Source organism: Ceratotherium simum, chromosome 9 (assembly GCF_057802395.1).
Source record: "Ceratotherium simum simum isolate JZ-2026a chromosome 9, ASM5780239v1, whole genome shotgun sequence".
NCBI classification, from domain to species: domain Eukaryota; kingdom Metazoa; phylum Chordata; class Mammalia; order Perissodactyla; family Rhinocerotidae; genus Ceratotherium; species Ceratotherium simum.
In genome coordinates, this window is record NC_141908.1 from 2,578,444 (window position 1) to 2,604,234 (window position 25,791).

A 25,791-nucleotide genomic window follows, 5' to 3' on the forward strand; every position below is an offset into this window, starting at 1 on the left:
GGGGTGCTGTGGAGGTCCCATCTGCCTAGGACCCAGCACCTGACCAGGGCGACGTTGGCAGTGCCGGCCTCTGTGGGGTGCCTGGTTTCAAGTCTCAGATGTCACCCTCACCCTCCTTCCTGGAAGGCCAGGTCCCAACCTCCCCCTGGCCCTGTAGGTGTTGGAGTGACCGCCTGGCTGGTGAACTGAGGAGGAGGTGGACCCGGCACCGCTAGCTGCCCTGACGGGGCTCTCTGGGGACTGGACCCGGGGCGAGGACCCTTTCTTTCTTCCTCCTCTCTGTGTTCCCAGGGCCAAGCACGCTGCGCGGGCTTGGAGCAACGCTTCCCTGCTGTGAGGGCGCTTCTGGAACCTCTCCACCTAGCCTCTCCCAGCTCCTGGTGCCAACGCCTGCCGAATTTTGGGGCCTACGAGAGCTGGGCCTTGTGGCGCGGGAAGTGAGGGTTTTCACAGCTCCCGCGCCTCTGCATCGCAGCATCAGCCTGGGTGGGTCTGAGCTGGGCATGGGCTGAGGTGACACGGGGAGATGGACGGGTGTTCAGCACCTGCCTGGGTCGTGGTTTGGAACTTCTAGCAGCTGTTAGTGTTTGCTGACTTGGAAGAGAGCAGCAGGTGTGTGAGAGAAGCATGGGCAGGTCCCTCTTTCGTCCTATGTTGAAAGGGGGCTGCCACATCTGCTGGCATCAGACCGGGGTGCTTGTAAGGCCCCCCCAAGAAGGACTGGCCTTGGAAAGGTGTGGCTGCCCACGGGCAGCAGGCGGGTGGCCGACTGTTGCCAGGGGCGACTCTGGTTAGAGTGTCTCAGTGCTCCCTGTTGCTTCATAGACGCGGAATGGTGCTCCTAGAGCTGGAAGACCTGCTCCTCATCTTCCCGTCTGCCTGAAGGGGGCGGAAGAGGAGACAAGGTCAGGGTCGTGCTGAAGTTGCCCTGGAAAGTCCCTGAAATCATGTAAGCTTTTTGGGGAGCTACCAAGGGCATTTGGGACCTGAGTGTGGCTTCCGGGCCACCTTTGTTGGGGTCCTGGGCTCAGCCTGCATCTGCTCTGCCTTAGGGCTCCCCCGGGAGGCCTTGTTGGGCTCCCAGCGTCTGTGATGTCGCCCTGTAGAGACTCTGCTTCCTTGCAAGAGGCACAGAGCCAAGAAGCCCTCGCATCGATGGCGTGTGCCCTCTCAGTCCTGCAGCTTCATCTCAGGTCACGCACTGTCCCTCCACCATCCTGAAGTTCTCTCTGGCTCCAGAAATCCGCTGGTGTTCTTGGTGAGCCTGTGCGGTCCTCTACCCAGGATGCTCTCCTCTCCTCCCACTGCTTTGCTGGCTCCTCCTCTCTTTTCAGCCTTAGCTCGGCTGCCTCTTCCTCCAGGAAGCTTTCCCTGGCAGCACCCTGTTGCCTTAGGTGCCCTTGACTGCTCTCTGTCTGCCATTCTGGCATGTCCATGGCATGTTGGCACTGGCCGGATGCCAAGCGGGTGCTGCCCACACGTTGGCACCAACAAGAACGTTCTGGTCCCACAGCCTCTCCAGCAGCTACCTCAGCCACTCCCCCGCACACAGCCTCTGGCCAGTCCAGGTCAGGGAGTCAGCCTTGAGTGTAGTGCCACTCCCAGAGAACCTCGGGGTCCCAGTGACCAGGTTGGGGTCGACTTAGATTGGAGTATTTCTATGCCACTTGACAATTTTCCAAGTTGCCTTAACAATCACTTTCTTCTTTGCGCTCAAGGGACAAAACCCACGTTAGCCTGCAGTGAGGCAGGTGTTAGCAGAGCACACGCCAGGGAGTGCTCAGTGAACTGGCCCGGCCACCAAAGGGACGTGGTTGGGGTGTCAGCAGGGCCTGTATCACTTAGATGGGCCTTGGGCTGAAATGAACGGAATCCAAGGTCAAGAGGTTCAGAATTAGACTTTCGGTAAAAACAAAAACAAAACCTCTTCTTTTTAAGCAAATGCATGAGAAGGCAAACTCAAATGGTTTGCTGACCATCATTTTAATTGGTACTCTGGCTTGTGAAATCATCAGGCTCTGTAACTCGTGTTGTCTTGAAAGCACCACAGAGCTTCCCGTCCTTCCAGGCATGTCACCGGTCAAACCTGGGGCCCTGCACCGGGGGCTGGACCACTGTGCCTCGCCGGCTAGCTCTGCTCTGGGCACTTGTCTGCTCCGAGGTCAGAGAGCCTTTCCCAGTGGGTGCAGCTCCCAGCCTGGGACCCAGGGGCTGGTGCAACCCATCGTCTCTGGGCGGGAGGTCTGAGAGTTTGGCTGCTGCTCTTGGGGAGTTGCAGACAGTCAGTGGGGGCCTGGCTTTGTCATCCCCATGGGGCCCTGAGTCTTTCTTTCACATCTCCCTCTTTATTTGTTGTTGTAAAGTAGTGATCCTGGTAGATAATTGGGAGGAAAGTGTAGAAGAGAAAAGCGAAGTCACCATATTCTCCATGCCTGCTTTTTTTTTTTTTTTTTTTCACTATAATCGAAACCATAGTATAAATTCTCCGTAAATGCTGTTCCGTGTTGTTAAAAACTTAGTACTTGTGTGGCTGTGGACCCCTCCTCCTCTGGGTGCGCCGTGCTGCCCTCTGAACGTACAGGTTCCTTGTTTCTGGCTCGGTAAGTACTGCTGCAGTGGCCATCCTTGGATGTAAACATTTTGCTTAGCTCTGATTTCCTTTGGAAAGTCCTAGGAGTGGAATTTCTGAGTTGGATGGCCTGGGTGTTTAAATGCCCTCAATATAAATGTTAAATTACTCTTCAGAAAGTCTGCACCTTGCTGTGTTGCCTCCTGTGGTGTTTCACTGCCCATCCTGGCAGCACCCTTCTTGGTAGTGAATATTGTTGTGGGTTTTAAAAGAGTTTACTTTCTTAAATCAGCAAAATGTGTCTATCTCCGGTTTTTATCGAAAAGTCCCGCCTAACGAGTGGCCCCTTGGGGGTGGGCCGTCACTTGAGAGGGGTTTGGGAGGGGCCGTGCCCGGTCACCCCAAATGCCTGCCCGTCTGGTCACAGAGCTCTGCGTTTCACCACTGCCCAGGGTGCGGCTCTCTGCCATCTGGGGTCTGAAGGAGACAGGTCACGGGCCAGAGGGGCCTGAGCCCGAGGAGAGTCAGGGTCCAGAGAGGGAAGGGTGCAGACGGGAGGCTGGCTCTTGTCCCCTGGGCGCTCGGTGGGTACTTGGAATGCGTCATCTCACTTGGCCCCACCACCCTCACTGGGCAGGTGTGTGACGGTTGTCCCCATCTTCCGCACAAGGAAGTCAAGGCCCAGAAACACTGGGGAACCTGCGGAGTCCCTCATCCTGGAGAGCCGGGAGCTGGCATTCAACGTCTGTCTGTCCTGAAGCCTCTGTGCCCCCAGCCCTCTCCTGCCCCCACCCCGTCCCCCATCCCCCAGCTGAGAGACTGTTCGTGGTGAGAACAGCAGCCAGCCGCTGGGTCAGACCTGCCTGGTTCAGAACATGTGGGCTCTTGAGACTCTGGGCAGACACGGGCAATTTCACATGCAGACCTGCGTCGTTGGGTTTACTGGAAAACATCTGGCAGCCTTCACCGAAGTAGCAGCAAGACAAGAATAAGTCCACATCCTCTTGGCTCCGGCAAGGCAGCACCGGCCAGGTTTGTGGTGGCGGCAGCTGAGACCAGCTGTGGCGACGCTTAGGGGCATCTAATGCAGTGTAGCCAGTGCCTCCCACCACCTCTCCTCTCCTGTGAGGTCGGATCGTTCTCAGGTGGTCCTAGAGGGCCTTGTTGGAAGGGTTGTGTAATTCAGGCCGGAAGGGGATTCAGCTGGGCTAGGGAGCATAAGCAGTACAGGACGGCGGCTCTCGGGCCCTTAGCGATGACCTATAGCCACGTGCCTCACGGTGGTAGCCCTGCTTCCCTTTTCCTTGAGAGCCATACCTCGGCCTCACTTGCCGGCACTCACAGCTGAGGAGGTGCGTTTACAAGAAGGTCTTCATGTCTCAAGACTCCTGTTGTTGTCTCTTCCAGAACTCAGTTGGCTCTTTGTCTTCCTATTAAATTTTTGCTGTCTGTTTTGGGTGGTGGTATAATGCAGGAAAAATCCTAAGTTTGTCCAGGGCCCCAAGGGGTGAGATGCTGCCCCAGCCACAAAAATAGGCTGGCATGTGAGTGGTGACAGCAGGAGGTATGACCTGTAGCGCCTGAGGGGCTTGCAGAAGCCGCCTCCACACAGGGTTTGGCAGGATGAATAGGAGTATGGACAGGAAGTAGCGCTGTGGAACCATGGTTAGGTTTCAGACACATCATCTGAGACCACAGCCAGTCACGGGAACAAATGGGAGCAAAGGAGGAGAGTGGGGACAGGAGCAGCGTGAGTAGGAAAGGGCTCTCCCAGAGAGATAGGCAGAGGCCCAGGTGTTGGTGTCCAGTCTGCCCCTGAATGCAGGCCCATCGCTTTTTGCTGTGGGACTGTGGCCTGATCTCTGTGTTCCTCCCTGGGTAAAATGTCCCCTTCCTGGTGTGGCCTTGTCCCAGGTCCCCAGCCCACAGGGCCTATTGTTTTGGAAAAGCATGGTGCCCACATACCCACACACCAGAGTTAAAATGCTGGTCCCAGACTGCCTGACGGGGTGGACGCTATTAGAGGACATGGGGGTCCACTAGGCGGGCACCGGGAGGAGGCTGTCCAGCCACTGGGGGCCACACACATCAGACCCAGCCTTGGCATGGGCCTGGGGCCTGTTTTCCTTGATGGGGAAGCAGAAACCAGCCAGGGCAGCCCTTCTCCCCACTGCCCCTGGCTGCCCCGGCCAGGCTCACGACCAGGTCTGTGGGTGCTGGGACCGTTGCCGAGGACCTGCAGCCCCCAGCGGCCTTTGCCCGCAGCACTGCCTGCCCGCGCCTCTCTGGACGCTCCCTCCAGAGTGGCTGGGCCGTTGGAGGCCCCACACCCACCCCAGCTCTTGGTCGGTTCATTCACTCAGCCAAGACCCTGGGTCTGGGGCCTCGGCTCACCAAGGGCTGCCTGCGAGGACCAACACGCTCCAAGTCCCACAGGGCCATAGGAGCTCATGGGCCCTCTGTGTGGGCAGGCTCTGAGGCTCCAGGGTAGGGCTGAGATGTGTGGGGACTTGGTCCTTGGGTTCCTTCCTGGAAGCCCAGGCAGCAGCTCTGGGCCTTAGCAGGCCCAGCCAGGAACTGGGGGACATAGAGGAGCCCCCCAGGCAGCCCCTCTCACCTTGTGTCTGGAGCCAGGGGGTCTCGGAGACACAGGGAAACATCTCTCTGAGCCTCAGTTTCCCCGTCTCTAAAATGGGGATCTGGAGTGGGTCATTTGATTCTGTAGCGGAACTCGTGACCTCCTGTGACGTCATGGTTCCTCCAGCTCCAGATCGCGTCTGTGTCCTGGCAGAGCCGTGGCCGCTCGTAACCCCTAGAATTCTGCAATCCGACGGCGGAGCACAGGCCTCAGGGCCCGGGAGCAGGCCGGTTCCTCATCCAGAAGGCGGCTGGCTGCGTCATGCCTATGAGGGCCTCGGTGTGTGTCCACGGGGCTGGTTTACAGGGGGAACGTCAGAAGGCCCAACGAGGGGGATCAGAGCAAATCAGTAATTGTCTGGGAAGACAACAACTAGAGAGGCTAAAATTCTGGGGTTAGTGTTTACAAAGCTGTCGAGTCACAGGGGGTCGGTGTCCGAGGGGGACCCACCCCCATTGGTCCAGGGCAGGAGCTGGGGACCCTGGCGTCTCTGGAGCCTGCCCGTCGCCGCAGCCCAGTCCCTCAGCAGAAGTGGCGCTCGCCCCGGTGCCCCGGGGTGGACCTCGGAATGGCTCAGCTCTTGAGTGAGACCAGCCCGGGTTCCAGCTCAGGCCCTGCTCCACGCCGGACACACCCAACTCTCCAAGCCTCATGTTCCTTACCTGCTTTGTGGAATGGTGGGAGGAGTCGATGAGGACATGCCAGACCCAGCAGTAGTCAGCTCCAGAAGCTTCCCTGTGTCCTCTACGGCAAGTAGGGACAGAGGCTGTCCACAGGTAACCCAGCAGCGAGAATGCCAGCCTGGGAGAAAACAGGACAAAGCAGATGGGAGAGCAGGAGTGGCAGGCGTGCCAGGGCCCACCTCAGAGCCTGGGAGCCCCGGGTCATAGCAGGGTGGCAGCAGCAGAGCAAGGGTAGAGCCAGGGAAGGGCCCTTCAGAGCCAGCTAGGAGTTTGACTCCTGTCCCCACTCTGAATTGACCAGCTCGAGGACCAGCAGGATGCTCCCTGTAAGCAGCTGAAGTCTAGGCAGCTAGGATCCTGTTATCTGGGACGTCCGCCAAGCATCACTGGCCTCCCGACTTGGTGGCCTGGGACGTGCTACACTTCAGCCGTGAGATCTCCTGCTCACCCCAGGCTGTGGCATTGGGGACCACCTGTTCCCTCCTGTCCGTGCCCACATGACAAAAGGGCTTTGCCACATTCGTTCTCTGGATCTTGGAAAGCCCCTCCCTGCTGGCCGGCAGCGCAGATGCAAGTGGCACTGTGATCATGGCCTGTGGGGACAGATGGTTGGTCTGGTGTCTGTGGCCCGTGTCAGCAGCTTGCCCACCTGTCCCTCTGAGAACCCTCGAGACATAGCCAAGAGGAACTCAGTGTGATGGGGAGGAAGGGGTGACAATGTCAGGTGACTGGCCATGCAGGGAGAGGCCTGCCTGTACAAAGGCCTGTGTTTTGTCCTGGGAGCAGGAGGGAGGGGTGTTTCACAGACCAGGTTCCTGGCTGAGTCCCGAGTCCTTGCTCCACTGCCCCCCTGCCCCCTAAAAAACTAGGGATGTGGTGTTCTTATCCTCCCTGGACCCCCATCCGCCCTGGGCCCAGGCCATGGTCCCTACCAAGGGGCATGGTGGGTGTGACATGGCCGGCTCATGTTTTCACTGCTTGCTGCCGTGATCTATGTCACCAGTACCTCTGCCCCCACTGTGGGCTCAGAGCTTAGCACAGGGGCCACACAAGCCGCCTGTGGCCTCCCCTCTGCCCCACCAGCCCTATCACCACTCTCTGCGTTTCGTGTTTTTCCTGCACCTTTTTTATACTTCCACTGCAGACATGGGCAGCGCTTAGCTGTTTGAATGTTTCGTACTTTCTAGAACCTCCATCAGACCGTACTTGACCTTCTGCAGCTTGCCTCACTCAGCCTCGTTGTTGTGGTTTGTCCATCTTGGTCCATGACGTGCATATTTAATTCATGGACTGCTGGAGTTAACATCGCGTTTGTCTAGACACCTCTCTTTTTCCTGTGCCTTGTTCTGGGAGCAGAGGGAGGGGTGTAGCACAGACCAGGTGCCGGCGACCGGGCTTGCCCACCCCTTCTCCTTTGTGCCTGGGGAGTGGGTCAGAGGGTGGATGGTCCATCCTCAGCTTTGCTGGACGTGACCAGCACTCTGCAGACTGGCTCCCCCGACCCCCCCGCCGTGCCTGAGTTCCCCGTCTGGCCCGGCAGACATCATTTTCGCCAGGCCTGTAGCTGTGAGATGACTGCTGTGGTTTTAGCGCGTTTCTCCGTGACGGGTGAGACTGGCATCCCGTAGTGGGTACTGGCCACTGAGGTTTCCTGTTCATGTTTTTGGGGCGTTTTCCCCTGTGAGGTCCTCGTTATGAATCCTAGGACGAAGTTATGTGGGTGACATGCTTGCCGGGCGTCTCCTCCCGACCGTCCTTCACGCTGCATGTGGGCCTGGGCGTTTGACTTAGTGACACCTGCACCAGTAGGGGACAGTGGGGCAGGCTGGCCCCTGTCCTCAGCCGACAGCACTGAGTGCACGTGCAGGGGGTGGAGGGGAGCGTACCTCTGACCTCTGAACCCCTCTGGGACCCCCTTGTGGAGGGGGCTCAGCCAGAGGCCCAGGGGGCTGAGTGGGTGGGCAGGTTGGTGGCTGACTGGTCACCCTCCATGCAGCGGGACACCTCCAGGGCCTTCCTCAGAAGTCCTCAGCAGCACCCAGAAGCCCAGACAAATAGGTGGTCCTCCTGACCAGTGTCACGCCCTTCGGCCCTGGTTTGTCGGGGCCCCTGTGAGATTGGGTTACAAGAAAGGATCCTGCAGCCAAGACCAGAGCCTGGAGCCCATTGCTCTGAAGTCGTGGGACCCTCCTTCCCCACCGATCAAAATCTGGGCAGGGCTTTCTCAAAATAAGGGGCTGGGTCACCCCTCAGCCTGGCTGAGGAGCGAGACGCTACTCCCTGTGCCTCCAGCTGGTGCCTGGTCCCCTGTCTGCTGCAGCCGCATGCCAGGGCTGTCCCTCATGGTCCTCTCTGGGCGGAGCTTCCTGCAGGGCTCCCTCGTCGTCCCAGGAGCCATGGAATGCACCCTCCAGCCCTGTGTCTGCAGCATTTGCTCCTAGACAGCCCCCCACACTGGCCTGGGAGGAGAGCCCAGAAGTCACCTTCTGTCTGAGAATTGGACAGCTTCTGCTGCCACAGGGCCTCCAGGGCCCAGGAACAAACGCGGGCACGTGCCTGCGGCCCGTGGGCAGGGGTGAGCGTGTCCCCTCTGAGTTATGAGCTTGAAAGGCTTACGTGTAAACAGTTACCTCCCTGGAGCATTGCGTCCTTGGGAAATGAGGGCCTGCACACTCGGGGTTTTGCGTTTGCATCACTGTGGCCAGAGACGGGATGGGGTGTCATCTGGGAGCAGCGAGGCTGGGTCTGGGGTGCAGCCGTCGTCTGCTCTGGAGTCCAGCTGCACGTTCCCCGTTGGGGAACCTTTGCAACAGCAGGAGAAGGTCCTCCAGCCAGACCACAGCTGACAGAGGGAGGGGCTTGGGGAAGGCGCTGTCGCTGAGGTGACGTTGCTTTTCCCCGTATACCCCACTTACGTACAGGGTGTGTGCTGTGCTGGGGGCTGGGTGAGTGGGGTCCTTGCCTGGAGGGCGGAGTCTGGGAGCAGAGTGGCCGTGACGGATTACCACCTCAGTGCCCCACTCCTCGCTCACACCCCACTGTTGGAGGTCCCACTTTACGGTTGTGGAAACTGAGGCTCAGGGAGCCTAAATAACTTGTCACCCAGGGTCACATGGGGCGGAGCTGTGGCTCCAGGGTTCCCTGCTAACCCCTCCCCAGTGACAAGGAGCAGGTGGTCCCCATCCAGGAGAGGAGACCAAGGTGTTGACCAGGCATAGGTTCAAGCCCGCCACACTGCCCACCTGTGGTGGAGGGTGACAGCCACTTCAAAGATGGGCTTCCCAGAGCCCAAGACAGTCCAGGGGTCCTGGGGGGGCCCCCAAGTGATCACCCACCTACCCTCCTGGGGCCCAGCTGAATGCCTGGCCGCCAGCTGGAAACAGCCACATCCCTCCGTCTGCTATATGGCTCCCCGAGGACTGAAGGCAGGCGGAACGGGGGGACAGTGCAGCTGGCCTCCCAGGGGAGTCTGGAGGTATCTGATGTCACTGTAGGGAGAGGCCCCGCCTGGGCAGGCACAAAGCCAGGGAGTAGTGGACCACGGTGTGAGTGCGGTGCCCACCCTGCCTGGAGAGCCAGGGCCTCCCCTGGCCAGGCCCCGGCCCTCTTTCCTGCCCAGCCCGCTGCACCACCCAGGGCCCGCGTCCCGAGAGGAGAGACCAGAGCTCCGAGCGCGGCGCCCCCTATCCCGTTCCCTCGCGGTGGGCCGGCGGCCAGGCAGCAGGTCTGGGCAGTTTGTTTTCCTCCCGCCAGTCCAGACAGAAGGCTGTTTGTTGGCCACCGTCGGAACCCTGTGAAAGTTCAGGGCCTCTGAGTCCTGCTCTGAAACCGCCCGGCACAGGCGGGCGGGAGCCCGGCCCGTAAGGAGGGGCTTGTTCCTCTGCTTTCCTGAAAGCTGGGCTGGCAACGTACCCTGAGGAAAACACCATTTTTATCAAAGAAAAGGAAGTCAGGTTTCAGCCCGGTGGGTGGAAGGCGGGGATGGCATTGGTGTGGAGCTGTTCCAGAGCAGGAGCAGAGCCCCAGCCTCAAGCAGTTGGGTCGAAATGGGACCCAGTGGGCGTCAGGCAGGGCTCACTAGGGCCGCAGATTGCGCATCAGGCTAGCAGAGTCCTAGGGCATGAGAGCTGAGGGGGCCCTGGCGGCCTGGGGTGTCCTCCTCCTGGCTCAGTCCACAGCATGGGCCGCGCTCACCTCATGGAGCCCTCACTTTGCTCGTCTAGTGCACAGAAGAGTCAGGAAGCAGAGGCTTCTTCTCACGCACAGCACCTGTCTGGAGGGCCGGCCCTTTCCACAAGGCTCTATCCGAGCAGCAGAGTGGCTCTGAGTTGGCAGGGACTCCCCACAGACCAAGGAACCCCACGTGGCTGGGGAGGTGGGCCCTGCTTGGCGCAGCAGGGCTGAGCGTGCCCCTTCGATCCCTCTCTGCGCCCTCCTGCAGCCTGAGCCCGGCCATCTCCGGTCAGTGTGTCCGTCTGCTGGCCAGGCCTGAGGCAGCACCAGGCGTGGAGGGGTAGTCCCGGGCTGCGGGTGGGGTGACTTAGCACCGCCCTCACAGTGTGCCGCACATGCGGTGGCAGGGCGGGGATCACGTGAGCCGTTCTGGGTCATTCCCGAGGAAGTGCTCTCCAGCAGGGTCAGCGGTTACCACAGAGCCTGGGGGGATAGCCTGCAGCTGTGTGTGGGCACTTGGTCACTGGCCTCCCCCAGCTCTGAGCCCTGGCCGGGCTAGTCTGCTGGCTTAGGAGCCTGACCCTCGGGGGCCAGCGGCTGTTGCCTGCTGAGGTGACACAGGAAGCCCCAGCCTGGGCCAGCCTGGACCCTGTGCTGGGAGCCTTTGGGGTCTTTTTCGTTCCTTTAGCAGACTTTCACCGAGCCCTCCCTCAGTGTGGTCTTGGGGCACTGACGTGGGATCCTGGCCCCCTCCTCTCCCTGCCAGAGCTGCGCGGCCGTGTCTGACTGGCAGCCCGGATGCAGGAGGGCCCACGGGTCTCGGCAGTCCACACCTTCTTTGGGTTGTGCTGGCGGCCCTCTCAAGTTCACAGGGGTCGTGTGAGGGCCTGGACCCCCTCTGGTGACCTCTCTGCTGTCCATCTGCCAGGCCAGACACTGATTTTCTCCAGGTGACATCAGGTCAGGGTCCCTTCACACACTTTCTACTCTGGCCTCGGGGTGGATGCACCCTGTACCCCACCCTCTGCCGGCCCCTGTGGGGCCTCGGCCCTGGCCTGCAGGCACCAGTGGGCCAGGCACAGGCACTGTCCCCGGCGCACTGTGAGGTGGCTCCACTCTTTTCCTGTTCCAAGTGGGGAAGCCGGGGCTCAGAGAAGTCAGGCAACTTGCCGAAGGTTTTGTGGCTTAGGCAGCAGACGCAGGACTTGAACCCAGGCGTCCCGGAGCCCTGTCTGTGCTCTAACCACAGGCCTGGCTACAGCCACTTGGCTGTTGTCACTCTGGAGCCAGTCCTCAGAGAGGGGCCAGTTCTCAGGATGGGCCCCCGTGCTGTCCCAAGGAGCAGCGACACTAAGAGAAGGCAGCCAGCATCCTAGGCAGCGTCAGATGTCGCCCAGAGCCCGCTGGGTCAGTCCCACATATGGGGAAGAGGAAGCTCAGCGCTGTGGAAAATTTAGTGCCATACTTGAAAACTGTTTTTTAAATATTTACCTTGGTTTCTTTCTTTCTATAACGCTAGTACATGCTGTGACTCAGGGGCTGGCCAGGGAGTCGTGGGGCCCAGGACTGGGCGTCCTCTCCATACTCTGCCTCTCTGAGACCTTCTGAAGCAGCAGCCCCAGCCTAGAGTGCAGGGCCTGGCTGAAAGCCTCCACACCGTGGCCACACTGTGTGCGGCATAGGGTTAGGTGGGCTGGCAGCCCTGGGGGTCTCCCGATGCCCACCTGGTTTCCAGATGCTATAAGTGTTCTCGAGGGACAGGCTTGGCTTCGTGGCCCAGGCAGGAGTGTTTTCTGTTTGATTGGAGCTTGAGTTTATCCAGAGAGAGGACCCAGTGGGCACCGTAGAGGGCCTGGCCCTCTGCCCTCCCTGCCCTTAGGGGACCTTTGAGTGGTTCTGGTGGGGGAGGCACAGGTCAGTATGCTGTCCCCGACTGTTCATCAGCTCCCAACCACGTGGGTTGGTGGAGGAACAGGTTATTTGGGCTGAGCTCCAAGGATGCGCTCAGCCATGGTTGACACAGGTCTCAGGGGATCCTATGGGAGCCAGGCTCTGACGGGCAGGGCCACAGGCCTCAAACCTGCACACACATGTCCCTGAGGTCAGGACAAGCACCTCCACCCCTGTCCTGTGCACAGATTGTGCCCATGACTGGCAACCACTGGTCTGATGACCACTGGGTCTCCACCAGGCTCCCAGCCTCCTCCTACCCCTGTGCCTGCTGTGCACACCACCCAGGATAAGAGCTAACGTGGCTGCTGGGGGAGGGGCCACAGCCTTTCCGGGGCCAGCCACATGGCATGGCTCCTTTTCCAGTTTGGAGGCCTTTTTTGTCGTCTGTGCTCCGTGTCACTGCCAACCACAAGCCATCCTCTGCCTCACAGAGCAGCAGCCTTGGGCTGGGTCTGGACTTTGTGTGGGCCTTAGGGACACTGGCCCCTTCCCCAGGGAAATGGCAAGGTGCCCCTCCTCCAAGAGGGTGAGAAGTTAGGGGGCTCCTGAGGCTGACCACAGGCTGCATGAGGCACCCATGCTCTTACATAGCCACACCCACCCCTTCACGGTCACACACACACCCACACACTCCTAGCAGCAGTTCGTACTGTGGAGCCAGCAGTGACTCAGAAACATCCTAGAACTAGAATTCATTTTTTTCCTTACAAGTGGTTGGCACTTTGGGACCTTTCCTCCCATCTGAAATTCCTTCCTGCTTTTCCTTTAGGTGCTGAGCAATTTTCCACTCCGTGGCTGGGCTGCCCCTCAGAAAAGGCCAGGACGTTAAGGAAACCTGTTTTTGTGGAAGATTTGCAGTGGTTGCCCTAGCAGGAAGGGAGCAGCCTGGAGCCAAGTGGTGCAGCCCCTCAGGTCCCTGCCCGCAGGAGGGGTGGAGGGCCGGCTCAGCCCCTCAGGTCCCTGCCCGCAGGAGGGGTGGAGGGCCGACTCAGCCCCCTCAGGTCCCTGCCCGCAGGAGGGGTGGAGGGCCGGCTCAGCCCCTCAGGTCCCTGCCCGCAGGAGGGGTGGAGGGCCGGCTCAGCCCATCAGGTCCCTGCCCGCAGGAGGGGTGGAGGGCCGGGCTCTGGGCTTCACAGGAGGCTGTCACGGGGGTGAAAGACCAGAGTCCTCAGATGGATGGACCTCGGGGCTCCCTTACTCCCTCCTGCCCTCCCAGAAGAAGGGACCCCGGCTAATGACAATGACAGCGATCCTCGCTTCTTAGGCAGGCACAACAGGTGCGGTGCATTGGGCGCTCCCTGTGTCTGCCATCCTGACTGTGCTCACCACACCCAAGACACCGTGATAGCTGTCGCACAGGAAAGAAGGGCAGACCCGGGGCCCCGACAAGGTAGGGACTGTGCTGCTGTGAAGGGGTAGTGGCTGCCTCAGGCTGTCCTTGGGTGGCCTCATGGAGTTACTGTGGGGGCACCTGGCACCGAAGGGGCCCTAGGTGGCCTGGAAGCATGCATGTGGCTGTGGAGCTGAGGGCATGGGTGACTGTGTCAGCAGGGTGGTGGGCCCCGGTCATGGGGCATCCCCTGCCCTCTACCAGCATCAGCCTGTCACTCGAGCTGGCCCACCCTACGCTGTCCTTCCCCCAGTTGTTGGTCAGGCCTGCCTGGAGAGACTAACTACAAACAAGCCGCTGGACAGATAGCTGGGTCTGGAGGCCCAGCTGCCCCTCCCTTCCTCGCTGGGGGAGGGGCTCTGGGGACGGGCCTGGGGGAGGGGCTGTGGACCTCCAGCCACAAGAACTGCTCAACTGCTGAGCCAAGGCCACAGACACCCCCATGAGCACAGGGCCTCAGGTGGACACACACACCACACCCTGCCGCCTTGCCCCCAGGTAGACACACACCCCCGCTGCCCCCACACATGGCCCCCTCAGAGGTATCCATGGACACCACACCTCCTGGGGATGACCTGCTGTGATAGGAAAGGCCCTGCTTTGGGGTTGGTTTGGGGAAGGTAGGTGGGCCCTCCGCCTGCTCCAGGTTGTCCTGTCCCTGCCAGGTTCTGGGTGGGGGCACCTGTGTCCTGGGGCTGCAGGTACTCTCTGGCGGCAATGTCTACTTTGTAGACCCCAGCTGCAGCCCAGGGAGCTAAGCCACCTGGGGAGCCACTGTGGGAGGCCCATGGTGGGTCAGGGCCCGGGCCCCGGCCTCCCTACCCAGGAGGCTTCCTGTGCAACCTCGTCCACACAGCCCTGCCCTCGGCGTATGCTGTGTGTTAGACAGGCCTGTGATTCTGGCTGCAGGAGTTTGGGGTCGAAATCTGCTTGGGGTCCCTGGAAAAGTCCCCCATTTTGCAAAAGGTGCAGAAGGCGGGAGCCCTGGAGCCCTTGTGCCTGGTGAAGTTGGCAGAGCCAGGGGGAGCTAGCCCAGGCTGGGGTCCGATGTTGCAGGCTGCCCTGGCCTGGGCCTCGAAGGAGACCTGTGCACTGGGTGTGGGGAGGACCCCAGCCCCAAGGGGGATACAGCTCTCTGCCTGCCGGAGGGCTGGTGCTTGTGCTGCTGCAGACCACATTTCTCTGCCCAGCAGATGGGCAGTGTTTGCAGGCCCTGAGCTGCTCTCCAGCACAGCCCCTGCCCCGATGGCTTCTGTCCCACCAGCAGCTGGGGTCCCTCAAAACAGGCGTGGGCCACTGCACTTCACCTGTGGGTCCTGGCTCTTTGCTGAGGCCCTGCACAGAGTAGGTCATGACCTTCAGAGACACAGCCTGGCTGAAGCCCACCGGGTTCCTCACCAGTATGTAGCCTCAGAGAAGCGCCTGAGTTTTCTGTGCTTAGCTTCCTCATCTGTCAAATGGGGCTGGTGCTGCTCTCTCTGACTCCCCCGGGGTTGGGAAATGCAGCCTCCCGGGGTGCCTGGCACGCAAGGGGGGCCCTGGAGGAAAGGACCCTGCCCGCTGTCTGTCCTGTCCCCCTTCTTGTCACAAGTTGGAGGTAGGGAGCCCTAAAAGGACAGCGGTCGTCTCCCTATGCTCCTAGACTGGAGTGGCAGCCCGTGTCATGTTGCCACCTTGCGGTTGGTTGACAGCACTCGGGGCGGCCGGCAGGGGCAGAGGGCTGCTCCCGCTGGGGACCCGCGGCCCAGGGCGAGACCTGAACCTCAGTTTCCTCATTCGGAGGGTAGAGGAGCAGAGCACCACCTCCCGGGCCGTTGGGGGTGTGAACCCCCTCAGTGGGGGGTTGGGGTCACCGGCGTCGGCCTCAGGTGAGGCGTGGTGCAGGGGAGCGAAGAGGAGACCTGTGTGCTCCCTGGCCTCACGGTGGGAGGCGGGGGCCTACCTGCTGAGCCCCTGCTCTGTCCAACTGAAGAACAGAGATGGGGTTCTCGGTCAGGTCACCCCTGAGTCCTGGGCTGTGTCCGGGTGCCCTCCTGCCCGCCCAAGGCCGAGTGTGGTACCTTCAGTCTTCTCTTGGTCCTGCTGTTCCCCTGAGAGCCCCGCCCACCCTGGTGGGGGTAGGTTTAGACCCTCTGGACTCCGTTTGTCCCCCCGTCACTGGGGGCCTTTGGGTGGCCGTGCCCAGAGAAGGGCTGTTTTCTTTCCTGAGAAGCCTTTGTGGCTTTGCTCTTGAGGAGTCGCCCGACACAGGATGAGCTGCAGATGCTTATCGTAGAAGAACCTCTTTTTCTCTTTATTGTGGTAATCTATACATGACATAAAATTTATTATTTTAACCATTTTTAAGTGTCAGTTCAGTGGCATTAAGTACATTCGCATTGTTGTGCAACTATCACCAGCATCCATCTTCCCCAAGTGAAACTCTGTCCCCACTAAATACTCACTGCCTGTTGTCCCCTCCCCCAGCACCCACCGTCCTACTCTCTGTCGCTGTATATCTGCCAGCTCCAGGTACCTCTCATCAGTGGAATCATAAGTGTTTGTCTTTTTGCAACTGGCTTATTTCACTTACTGTAGTGTCTTCAGGATTTATCCAAATTGTAGCATGTCGGTACTTTGTTGCTTTAAGGCTGAATGACACACCGGTGTATGTATATATCACATTTTGCTTATCCGTTTATCCTTCACTGGACACATCCATTTATGCATCAGTTGCCTCCACCTTTTGGTATTGTGAATAGTGCTGCTGTGAACATGGCTGTACAAATATCTGTTTGTGGCCCTACTTTCAATTATTTTGGGTTTATATCTAAAAGTGGAATTGCTGGATCATGTGGAAATTATGTCTAATTTTTGGAGGAACCACCATCCTATTTTACATTCCCACAGGGTTCCAATTCCTCCACATCCTTACCAACTTTATTTTCTGATTAGTGACTTGTCCCTGGCCTAGAGCAGGATGGTCGGGAACGCAGTGCAGAAGAGCTGGGGTGGGAGTTGCTTAGGGTCTCAGGAGGAGTGTGGCAAAACCAGGTTCCAACTCCACGGGCCCCGAAACTGGGGAGGCAGGGGTGTGGGACAGCGCTTTCTAGAGTTTGGGGCAGGTGTCCAGCAGAGGTTCTGGGCAGGTGCAGACAGGAGTGGGCAGGTCCCTGCCCTCAGGAGGCATGGACCTCAGGCCCATTGGCTCAGAGCTGAGCTGAGGAGTGGCACCATCACGGTATGCTTGTCTCTGCAGTGGTCTCAACGTGGGCTCCTGACTGGGGCCAGGCCCCGCCCCCTGGGAATGCCAGCAGGGCCAGTTCAGCCTCTGCCTGGCTCACCATGGCCACTCCATGGTCTGAAACCAGCTGTGGGACTGACTGGGCCCCGTCATGGCCCTCACCTCCCTGTGGCTTCCCGCCTCCGAGGTTGGTTGTTCATTCCTCAGCCCCCATGGTCACTCAGGAAACAGCTGTAGCTGTGCTCAGGTGTATGACTCACCTTCCTTCGCTGGTGGCCGAAGGCCACACATGCACGGGCTCTGTGTGCCAGGCCACCCTGATTTCCTCTCCACCTGTCTGTCCCCGTGGGCCCCGTGCAGGCCGGGCTGGGGGAGACTGGGAGTGTGTGCTGAGCTCTCTCAACCCAGGGACACTGGATTTATGAGGGATCCCTGCACGGGGTCATTTATGGCTCTGGGGCTCCTGGGTCTTAGGCCGTAATAGACCTGGTACTCCCCTCCTAGGCGCAGGGGCTCCTGGGTCTTGGGCCGTAATAGACCTGGTACTCCCCTCCTAGGCGCAGGGGCTCCAGGCGACAGGCAGGATGTTTGCGGGCCAGCTGCCACCATTGGCCGGCTTGCAGCCTTCACATTCCTGTTTCCTGATTCCCACAAGATTGGTGTCATGTTGGGGACAGTGCAGGGGCCTTTGCCTCCAAGGCTGTCACTCGACAGCTGAGGCCCTGGACGCAGGGATACCTTCTCAGCAGCAGGATGGGTCATGGCAGGCCCTGCAGGGCTGGAGACCATGTCCTTTGGCCGATCCTCCAGAGACTGTTGGGCCACGTTTTCATTTGTGAGAAGTCTTGGAAGTGTGTGTATATATGTGTGTTCCCACTTCTGAGTCCTCCTGGGGCCTGGCAAGCTTGCCAGGCACTGAGGCCTCTTCGTGGACCCCTCACCCCAGAGCCCCAGGCTCTGTGGCCTCATCCAGCGGGGGGAGTCCGTTCCCAGGTCCCTTGGGGCCCATGGTTTGCTGCTGCTGCTGCTGCTGCTCCTTCAACCTGGAGAGGCCCCTCCTCTCTCAGGGTGGGAGGAACCGTGGTTTCTGGGAAATCTGGCAGCCGGCCTCTTGACCTCCCCCCTTCCGGGTGAGGAAATGGCCTGATAGGTAGGCGGCGGCCACCAAGGATACCACCACTGACTGCTTTTGCTCTTGGTTTTATGGCGTGAAGGTCGTTCTCCTCAGTCAGTTTCGTTCTGAGCCTCAAAGCCTTAGCCATTCTCTGAGTGCTCGCTCTGCCCAGGCCCCGTCCTGGCCCTGGGGACTTGGGCGGACGAGCCAAAGTAGTGGGAGACAGGCCAGGAGAGGAAAAGAGCAGCCTGTTGTGTGACATGCCCGTGGCTGAGAGGCGGGCCAGGGTGGGGAGCGTCTGAGAGGAAAGAGAAGAGGAGAAGGAGGTTCCCTGAAGCAGGACTAGGAGGAGGTGGGGTGTGCAGTGGGCACGGGGCTACCTTGGCAGTGCATGGCCCCCACTGCATGCACAGCAGGGCTCGGCTGTCAGGAAGGAGAGCACAGTGTAGAGGGGAGCGGAGCAGGGGAGCAGCTCCCCTGGGGCCCACGGAGATAGAAACCTACAGGCTGTGCACAGTTGAGGGGTGGTAGGGGGCTGAGTGGGCACCTCTGGCACAGGCTGGGACGGGTTCTGAAGGGGTCGTGTGTATTCAGATAACTCGCAGGACTCTGAGCCCCCTCAGAAGTGCTGGGAGGACCCGGCTAGGGGGTGCCCAGGTTCAGCTGTGCCAGTGGAGGGGGTCAGCAGCAGTGGGGGGTGGCTCTCCACGGACCTGCCCTGAACTCCCAGCGGGCGGGCCCACCAGGAACCCCACAGACAGGCCTTGGCCATGGGCTTTGCTAGTCCTGAAGCTTGGGGAGACAGGTGTGCCCAGGTGGGAACCTTGGCATGACCATGTGTGGCTAGAGGAAGGGGATGATGGGGGGGTGACCCCGTACCGCAGCCCCTGGGTCTTGCCTGTGGACGCCCTTGGGTGTTTGACGCTCCACAGTCAGGGCCCCGTGGGCCATGGCTCCTGGTGCTCGGAAGGTCCCGCACACTGGCACACACCGTGTCTGAGCCAGGGAGGGAGGCCGCCAGAATTCTGTCTGCTGCCACCAACGGGAAGGCAGGGTGGGCAGCCTGTCGGTGCTGGGCGTGTCCTCTCTCATAGGGGAGCAGCACTGGTGACCAGAGGCGTTGGTGTGGGCGGGCAGAGGCCCCGCCGCAGCCCCACTGGGAGGCTGCTTCCCTTGTGCTGCCTTTTTCAGAATCTCCTGCGTCTCAGGCGCCCTCCTGTGTGAGTCAAGCCATCTTTTCCAGCTGGAGCCCATCAGCTGACAGCACTGCATCTGCCCCCTGAGCCCGCCCCCCATGCGCCCAGTGAGTCACTGGCCCTCCCTCCTTGCGCCACGTGCCCTGGCCTGCAGCCATCGGAACACCCCGAATCTGGGGCCCACTCACTTCCTCAGATGTTGCTTCCTCTGCTTCAGGGCCCCACTGTCCCCACCCACGTGCCGGCCCCATCTCCTGCAGGACAGCGTAGGCCTCTGCTTGGTGCCTACAGCTAGGAGAGCTGACGATTCACGCAGGCGTCTTCCCGACCCTGTACCCGGGGGTTCCCGCTTAGACCGTCAGCTGTCCCCCAAGGATAGGGCGCTAGACCCAGATGCTCCAGCATCCTCCCCTGTCACCAGGGCCTGGAAAGCCTTGCTGATGGGCACTTTCTGCCTGCTTCTCCTGGGAAGTGTGGTCCCTGAGCTCCTGTGCACAGAACACGCTTTCCCCTCTAGGACAAGGCTAGACCCCCAGGTTGTTTCTGTGTCCAGGCTGGTATGGGCCTGGGCCCTCTGCTTTCTCCTCTGCACGTGGCGTGGGTGTCCCTGCCTCAAACACCAGGCCTGGGTGTGTGGTCACTAGATGGGCCAGGAGCCTCCAACTTGCCTACCATCTCAGGAGCCTGCCCGAGCCAGTGTCCTGCCTGGCTTGGACTCCACGGAAGGACTAGTGTGGGCAGCTGGGGACAGTCCTTCTCAGGTCCCACCCCTTTCACCCAAGCTGATCCTTGTGATGGTAGGCAGGCCTGGGCCTTGCTCGGCCCTGCTCCACTGGCCTCCTGCTCCTGCTCTCCCTGCCCAGTCCATTCCCCTCACCGCTGCCTAGTGCAGCCTCCCCAAGCTGGCTCCCTCCACCCCAGACAAGCCCGGACTCCTCTGCTGGGCATGCACAGCCTTCTCCTGGGCCAGACCCTCTCTCTTGCAGCCTCCCAGGGATCGAGGAGCTGGGCGGGGATTTGCCCGGGTGGGCCTTGGGAGGAGTGTGTTTTCGGAGGACCCAACGGAGAAAGGGGAAGGCCGAGAACCATTTACAGAGAGCGGTGTGTGCTCAGGCAGAAACACGCTGTGGGCCCTGGCTGATCCGAGGAAAGTGTGAGCAGCGGCAGGGCCCAGGGCCTGGGCCAGAGCTGTTAGCACACATCCTTGTAGGGATCCTTCTCCTCCAGGTCTGCCAGGGGCCTCCCTCAGGATCCTGCTTGCTGCCTGTTTCCTGAGCATACCCACACCCCTGCAGATGGAGAAGGGTAGGGGCCCGCTGATGTCAGGCCGCAGCGGCTGGTGCCAGAAATCAAGGACACGGAGACTTGGAGAGGCGCTGGCCCTGCATCCTGCCTTCACGTGTACCCTCCCAGTCCACCTGCTCCAGGCAGGGCGTCAGCCTCTGGAGACCCTGGTCCTGTAGACAGGGGCTCTCCTCAGGGCCCTAGACCAGCGCCCTGAGCTCACTCCGAAGCGGGTGCTCTGGCTGACGCACCTGCTGAGCTCCCGGGGCCTGGGGCTGTCCCTGCCAGAGGCCCAGTCCCCAGGAGACTAGGCTCGGGGAGGATGCAGGCTGATGAGGCTGCTGCTTCCTGCCGCTCCTCCCATGGAATGGCTGCCCCAAACCTCCAGAACCCCCAGCCCTCTGAGAGCAATCCAGACCCTTAACTGTCGGGCACTCTGGGCACGGGACACGCCAGGTAGTTCCCTCCTGTGGTCAGGGTTACGAGGGTGAAGCCCCAGCCCAGTGCCTACACGTGAGTTCAGTGCTCAGCAAAGACGAAATGGACAGACAGGCTCCTCCTCGTCGTGTTATCATGCGAGCTGAGACCCTGGGATGATGGAGAGTCACAGTGTGGAGAGTGGACGTCTTTGCCCCATCCCTCATCTTAGAGGAAATGCGTCTATTTGACGCTTCCCTGTGAGGACTGTGTTGGTTCCAGGTTCTTTTGGCTACTTTATCAGGTTACAGGAATTCTCTTCTATTCCTACGTAGAGTTTTTGTCATAAATAGGTATTTAATTTTAGCAAATGCTTCTTACGCGTCTGTTGAGGTCTGTGATCTGTTGCTGTGATGAGTCACATATATGAATTTTCTCCTATTAAACCATCCCTGCGTGCCAGGGATAACCTGCTTGGTCATAGTGTCATATCTTTTATATGCTCTACTTGATTTGACAAGGTTTTTGATTGGGATTTTTTTATGTCTACATTGGGATTGAAAAGGGCTGTAATTTTCCTTTCTTCTGATGTGTTTGATTTTGGTATCGGAGTTATGTTGGCCTCATAGAGTGAGTTGGGGGGTGGGTTTACATCTCTTTACTGTTGTCTACAAGAGTTTGCATAAAGTTGGGTCATCTGTTCTTTTAAAATTTGGTAGAGATAGGGGCCGGCCCAGTGGCGCAGCAGTTAAGTGCACACGCTCTGCTTCGGCGGCCCGGGGTTCACAGGTTCGGATCCCACACGCGCACCAACACACCACTTGTCAAACCATGCTGTGGCAGCATCCCATATAGGGTGGAGGAAGATGGGCATGGATATTAGCCCAGGGCCAATCTTCCTCAGCAAAAAAAAGGAGGATTGGCATCGGATGTTAGCTCAGGGCTAAACTTCCTCACAAAAAAAAAAAATTTGGTAGAGATAGCCTGGCATTTTCTTTGTAGGAATTTCCCCTCCACTTTTTATTTTGAAAAATGTCAAACCTACGAAGTAGCTGAAGTAGTAGTGAAACCTTAGACCTTTCACCTAGACGCACTGACTGTTAACCTTTGCCATTTTGGCCCACGTGCCCGTGCGTGTATGTGTATATACTTGTGTGTATGTACACCTTTTTTTTTTTGTTTTGCTTTTTGGCAGAACTGTTTGAAAGGAGGCTGTGAGCATTCCTCAATATTTGAATACTTGTAGGAAGATTTCTAACTACTGCTTCAATTTTTTTTTAAGGCTATATAGAGCTGCTTATGATTTTTATATTTGACTGTTGGCTTTTCTCTCTCTCTCCTGCATGTTCCCCTGGTGCCCCCTCCTCACAGCTGGGGAGAGCAGGTGAGTCGTTCTGGCTGTTGCCCTTCTCTAGTGGCTCTCCTCTCCTTCCTGCATGGCTGGGTTGGGGTCCCTAGGTTGGGCCCCCCTCATGTAGGGTGCTGTGCTGTGGACTCTACAAGGCAGGGTCTGTATCATGCAACGAGGAAACAGGTGCTAGAGATGTTCCTTGGGTTGCCTGTCGACGCCACATGGCTGCTAAGTGTCAGAGCCCATGGCAAGTTGGGAGACCCATTTCCTGGTGCCAGGAACAGCACACTAGGTTCCCATGGGCACCCTGCCCCAGCTGCTCTTGGACACCCTGCATATGGGGTTGGTCCGCGGCTGACACACACCAGGCGTAGATGCCCCTGATAACTGGGAGACTTTGGCCGAGGAAGGATCTTCTGAGCCTCAGTTGCCCATCTGCAGAGGGCATCTCATAGTGGTGCCCACGCCAGAGGTTGTAGGAATGAAGCCACTGAATGCCTGCCAGGCCCCCTCCCCACACACAGCTGCAGCCCCTCTTTTCCCACCCTCCCACCACAGAAGCACTTGATAGAGGGGCCCCTGAAATGGCCCAGGGGTTCTTGGTTCTGGAAGGGTCCGCGGAGACGGAGGGTCACTGCTGAGGCAACCACTCTCCCAGCTCCTCAGCTGGTACCTTCTTTCCACCCAGGAGAGCAGAGCTGGGCCCGCAGGGACCACGAGACAGGAGAAAGTGGGGCATTGTAGCTAATTTGGGCATCAAATGGCATCTGTCTGGAGCGTGCTGTTTAGGCTCTGAATTTCTGTCTGGGGAAAAATAATTAATTATGTTCAAAGAACCTGCGAGACCATCGTTCCCTGGCCAGCCCTGTGCTTGTGTGGGCAGATGTGTGTGCTTGGAGGGCAGGGTGTCAGCTCCCTCCTCTCCGTGCAGAGGCTCTGTGGGGCCTCGTGGGATCCCCGAGGGAGGGCTGTGTGGAGTGTGGATCCAGCCTCCAGCTGTGGGTCAGCACAGCTGAGGAAGCGCCAGGGACACCCCCAGTGGTCCTCAGACCAGCTCTGGCCCTCCTGACCCCCAGAAAAGCAAATAACTGGTGGTCTCGTGGCTTTTCAGACGTTTGGGAGGCCGCTGGGGAAGCCCAGGGCCTTCCAGGCCTGACTCTCCAGTTCCTGTGAGAAAATCAGATTAGATCAGGTACATAAAAGGCTGTTAATCTTTTTGTCTGTTTGTTTTATAATACAAGTTTAGTTATATAAAATTGGAAAGATAAAAAAATTAAAAGCAGAAGAAAAAGTTGCCCAGGGCTCCAGGCCCGGGGACAAGCCCCATTTGCTTTTGGCACCAGTTGCGTTTCTGTCCTGTCTTCCCTCTGTGCCCGGTGTATGCGTTTTCCAGAACCGGCGTCAAGTTGTAACAGGAGCTCTGATGTGGGCTTCTACTCATCACGCACACGGTGTGCCCTCTGTCTGCAGAGCCCCCAGAAGGGCTGTGCGCCCACTTGCTGTGGAGTCGTCGGGTGTGGGTATCGAGTTGTGCGCCCCTGGGCCTGCGGAGGCCCGGAGCTGTCTGTAGCCTGTAGGGACAGTGTCCGCTGAGCTGCGCGTTCTGGGGGCCTTCTGCGCTCCGTTTGGCTGCGTGCAGGATGCGTCCTGGCGCAGAGACCAGAGGCTCTGGCAGACGGCAGGAGCAGGTCGAGCAGGCGCACGTGCTGCGCACCCTGGCAGGCACCGACGCTGCCTCCGGCCTCACTCACAGCCTCCGCCTCTCCCTCCTTGAGCCCAGGAGGCCGGGGCGGGTCTGCAGTTACAGGCTGTGAGGACACGGGGTGGGGGAAGAGCCTCAGCAGAGGCCTGGAGGCAGAAAGAGTGAGCCCAAGACCTCTTGGCCAGGATTCAAGCTGCTGACAAGAGGAGACTAAGGCTCTGGAGGCAGGTCTGGGCGATTCAGCAGGTGCACGGGCCACCCAGGGAAGGAGCAGGGCACAGTCACCCTTCACCCTTCCCTTCACGCCAACGTGTGAGTGTGTGTGTTCAGGTGGAAGCGAAGTCCTGTCTGCCATGTGTCAGAAGCCAGAAAGTGCAAGGCAGGCGCTGTGAAATAGGAATGGGCAGCAGTTGTGCACAGGTGAGTGGCACCGTGGGCCCTTGAGACCTGGCTGGATTCACCTCCTGGTCAGCGCCCACTTAGCTGGAGCTCTGCCCGGGAACAGCAGGCAGGAGCTTGGTAGAGTCAGAGGCGGAGGGAGCCCCCTTGCAAGCCCTGGGCAGAACACCGCTTCTGATGCTCAGAGTCCAGGGTGGGGCTGAACCTGGCCGTGCTGGGTTGGGGACAGCAGGAAAGCTCCCAAAGCCATCGGCCAGTCCTTTCTCGTTGGAGCCAGGATCTCTGGAAGGCCCATCCTTGGGTTGATGGGGCAACCCCAAGCCTGACCTCAGCTGGGAGGATGTTGCCAGTATGTCCTCCTGTGGCCCCCACCCTGGGCAGGGCTTCCAGAACTCCCAGCAGCCACAGCCTTTCTGGTCTCCTGCCAGGAGGGGTGACCAGGGCCTGGCGTCCAACTGGGTGCCTCAGCATCAGTGCTGTCAGAAAAACAGCTCCCCGACAGGAGGCCTGCTCTGGGTCTTGTGCACCCTCGCCGTGCACAGTGGCACCTATACCTGCACACAGCAAGGAAGCGCGTCTCCAGGGAAGGTGGCCTCCCCTGCACCTTCGTGGGTGGGACCCCAAGCCCTGGGTCCTGGACGTGTCCGCTGAGATGCTCTTGTAGGGGGACCACCCCTGGTTAAGAATGGAGAGTGACTGACACGCAGGCTGGAGCACAGAGGGCAGACCTGTGCCGGGGGCCTGGCAGGAGGCCCACGTAGAGCCAGTCGGCAGCCACTTCCAGACAGCTCTCCTCCTCATGGCACCCCAGCCCTGGCTTGGGGCCTTCCCATCTGCGCCTGTGCAGGGGTGTAGCGTGCAGAGCACCCCACGTGCATGTTGGCCTGATGGTTAAGTCACCCCTGCCCATGGGTCTCCTAGGGGCCTTGTGAGGGTCCAGTGGGATCATGAAGGTCAGGGGGCTTGGGAGAAAAAGCTCTGGCTTCCCCCAGGTGTGGGACTCCACTTTCTGGTCACTTGCCCGGAGGGGGAAGATGGGGGCTTCAGGCCCATAGAATATACTCAAAGGGGCTGCCTGCCTTGGGAACCCCCTTGTAATCCCCCGGCCAACCAGGAGCACAGCACCTGCCCAGGTGCCCAGGTTGGATTCTCTGTGCAGTGGAGCCAGGGGGGTGAGGTAGTGTGATATTGTGATTTATAAGAAATATACATTTGGTCGTTGAGATGACCAAAATATCTTTCTTACCAGTGTTTGGTCTTTGCCCACAGTTCCTGGCTCACAGCTCCCAAAACCATTGGAATTTCCTAAGAGAGTGATAAAAAACTGCCTTTGGTTATGTTAATGAAAGTGACTTTTGGACCCCACCCAAGGGTGGGGGCTGGTTGCCAGAAGAAGCGGCTGTGTGATCGGAGGGTTGGAACTTTCAGTCCCCCCCCCTGGTTTCCATGGAGAGGAGGGGCATTTGAGGTTGAGTCAGTTGCCAGTGACCTAGTCAATCGTGACTACGTAATGAAACCTCCACAAAACCCCAGGACAGCTCGTTGGTCCTTTTTTTCAGAGAGCTGCCCACGTACCACTGTGCCAGGCCCCAAGCTACACGAGGACAGAAGCTCCCTTGTTCAAGACCTCACCCTGTGTGTCTCTTCATCTGGCTGTTGATTCGTATTCTTTGTAATAAATCGGTCATCTAGTGAGTAA

General features: G+C 59.3%; 1 protein-coding gene and 1 long non-coding RNA gene across 4 annotated transcripts in view; both read left to right on the forward strand.

The window, feature by feature from the left end:
* HS6ST1 (heparan sulfate 6-O-sulfotransferase 1) overlaps nucleotides 1-25,791 on the forward strand; it is a 47,679-nt gene that overhangs the window by 2,992 nt on the left and 18,896 nt on the right. The gene's annotated exons all lie outside the window — the stretch shown is intronic.
* On the forward strand, nucleotides 337-25,705 carry LOC147916216 (uncharacterized). 2 transcript variants are annotated; one of them, XR_015553141.1, is made up of 3 exons: nucleotides 337-12,928; nucleotides 13,281-24,113; nucleotides 25,652-25,705. It is a non-coding gene; the product is annotated as an uncharacterized LOC147916216 (long non-coding RNA). The 2 variants fall into 2 exon arrangements; XR_015553142.1 differs by having other exon boundaries at nucleotides 337-949; nucleotides 1,053-24,113.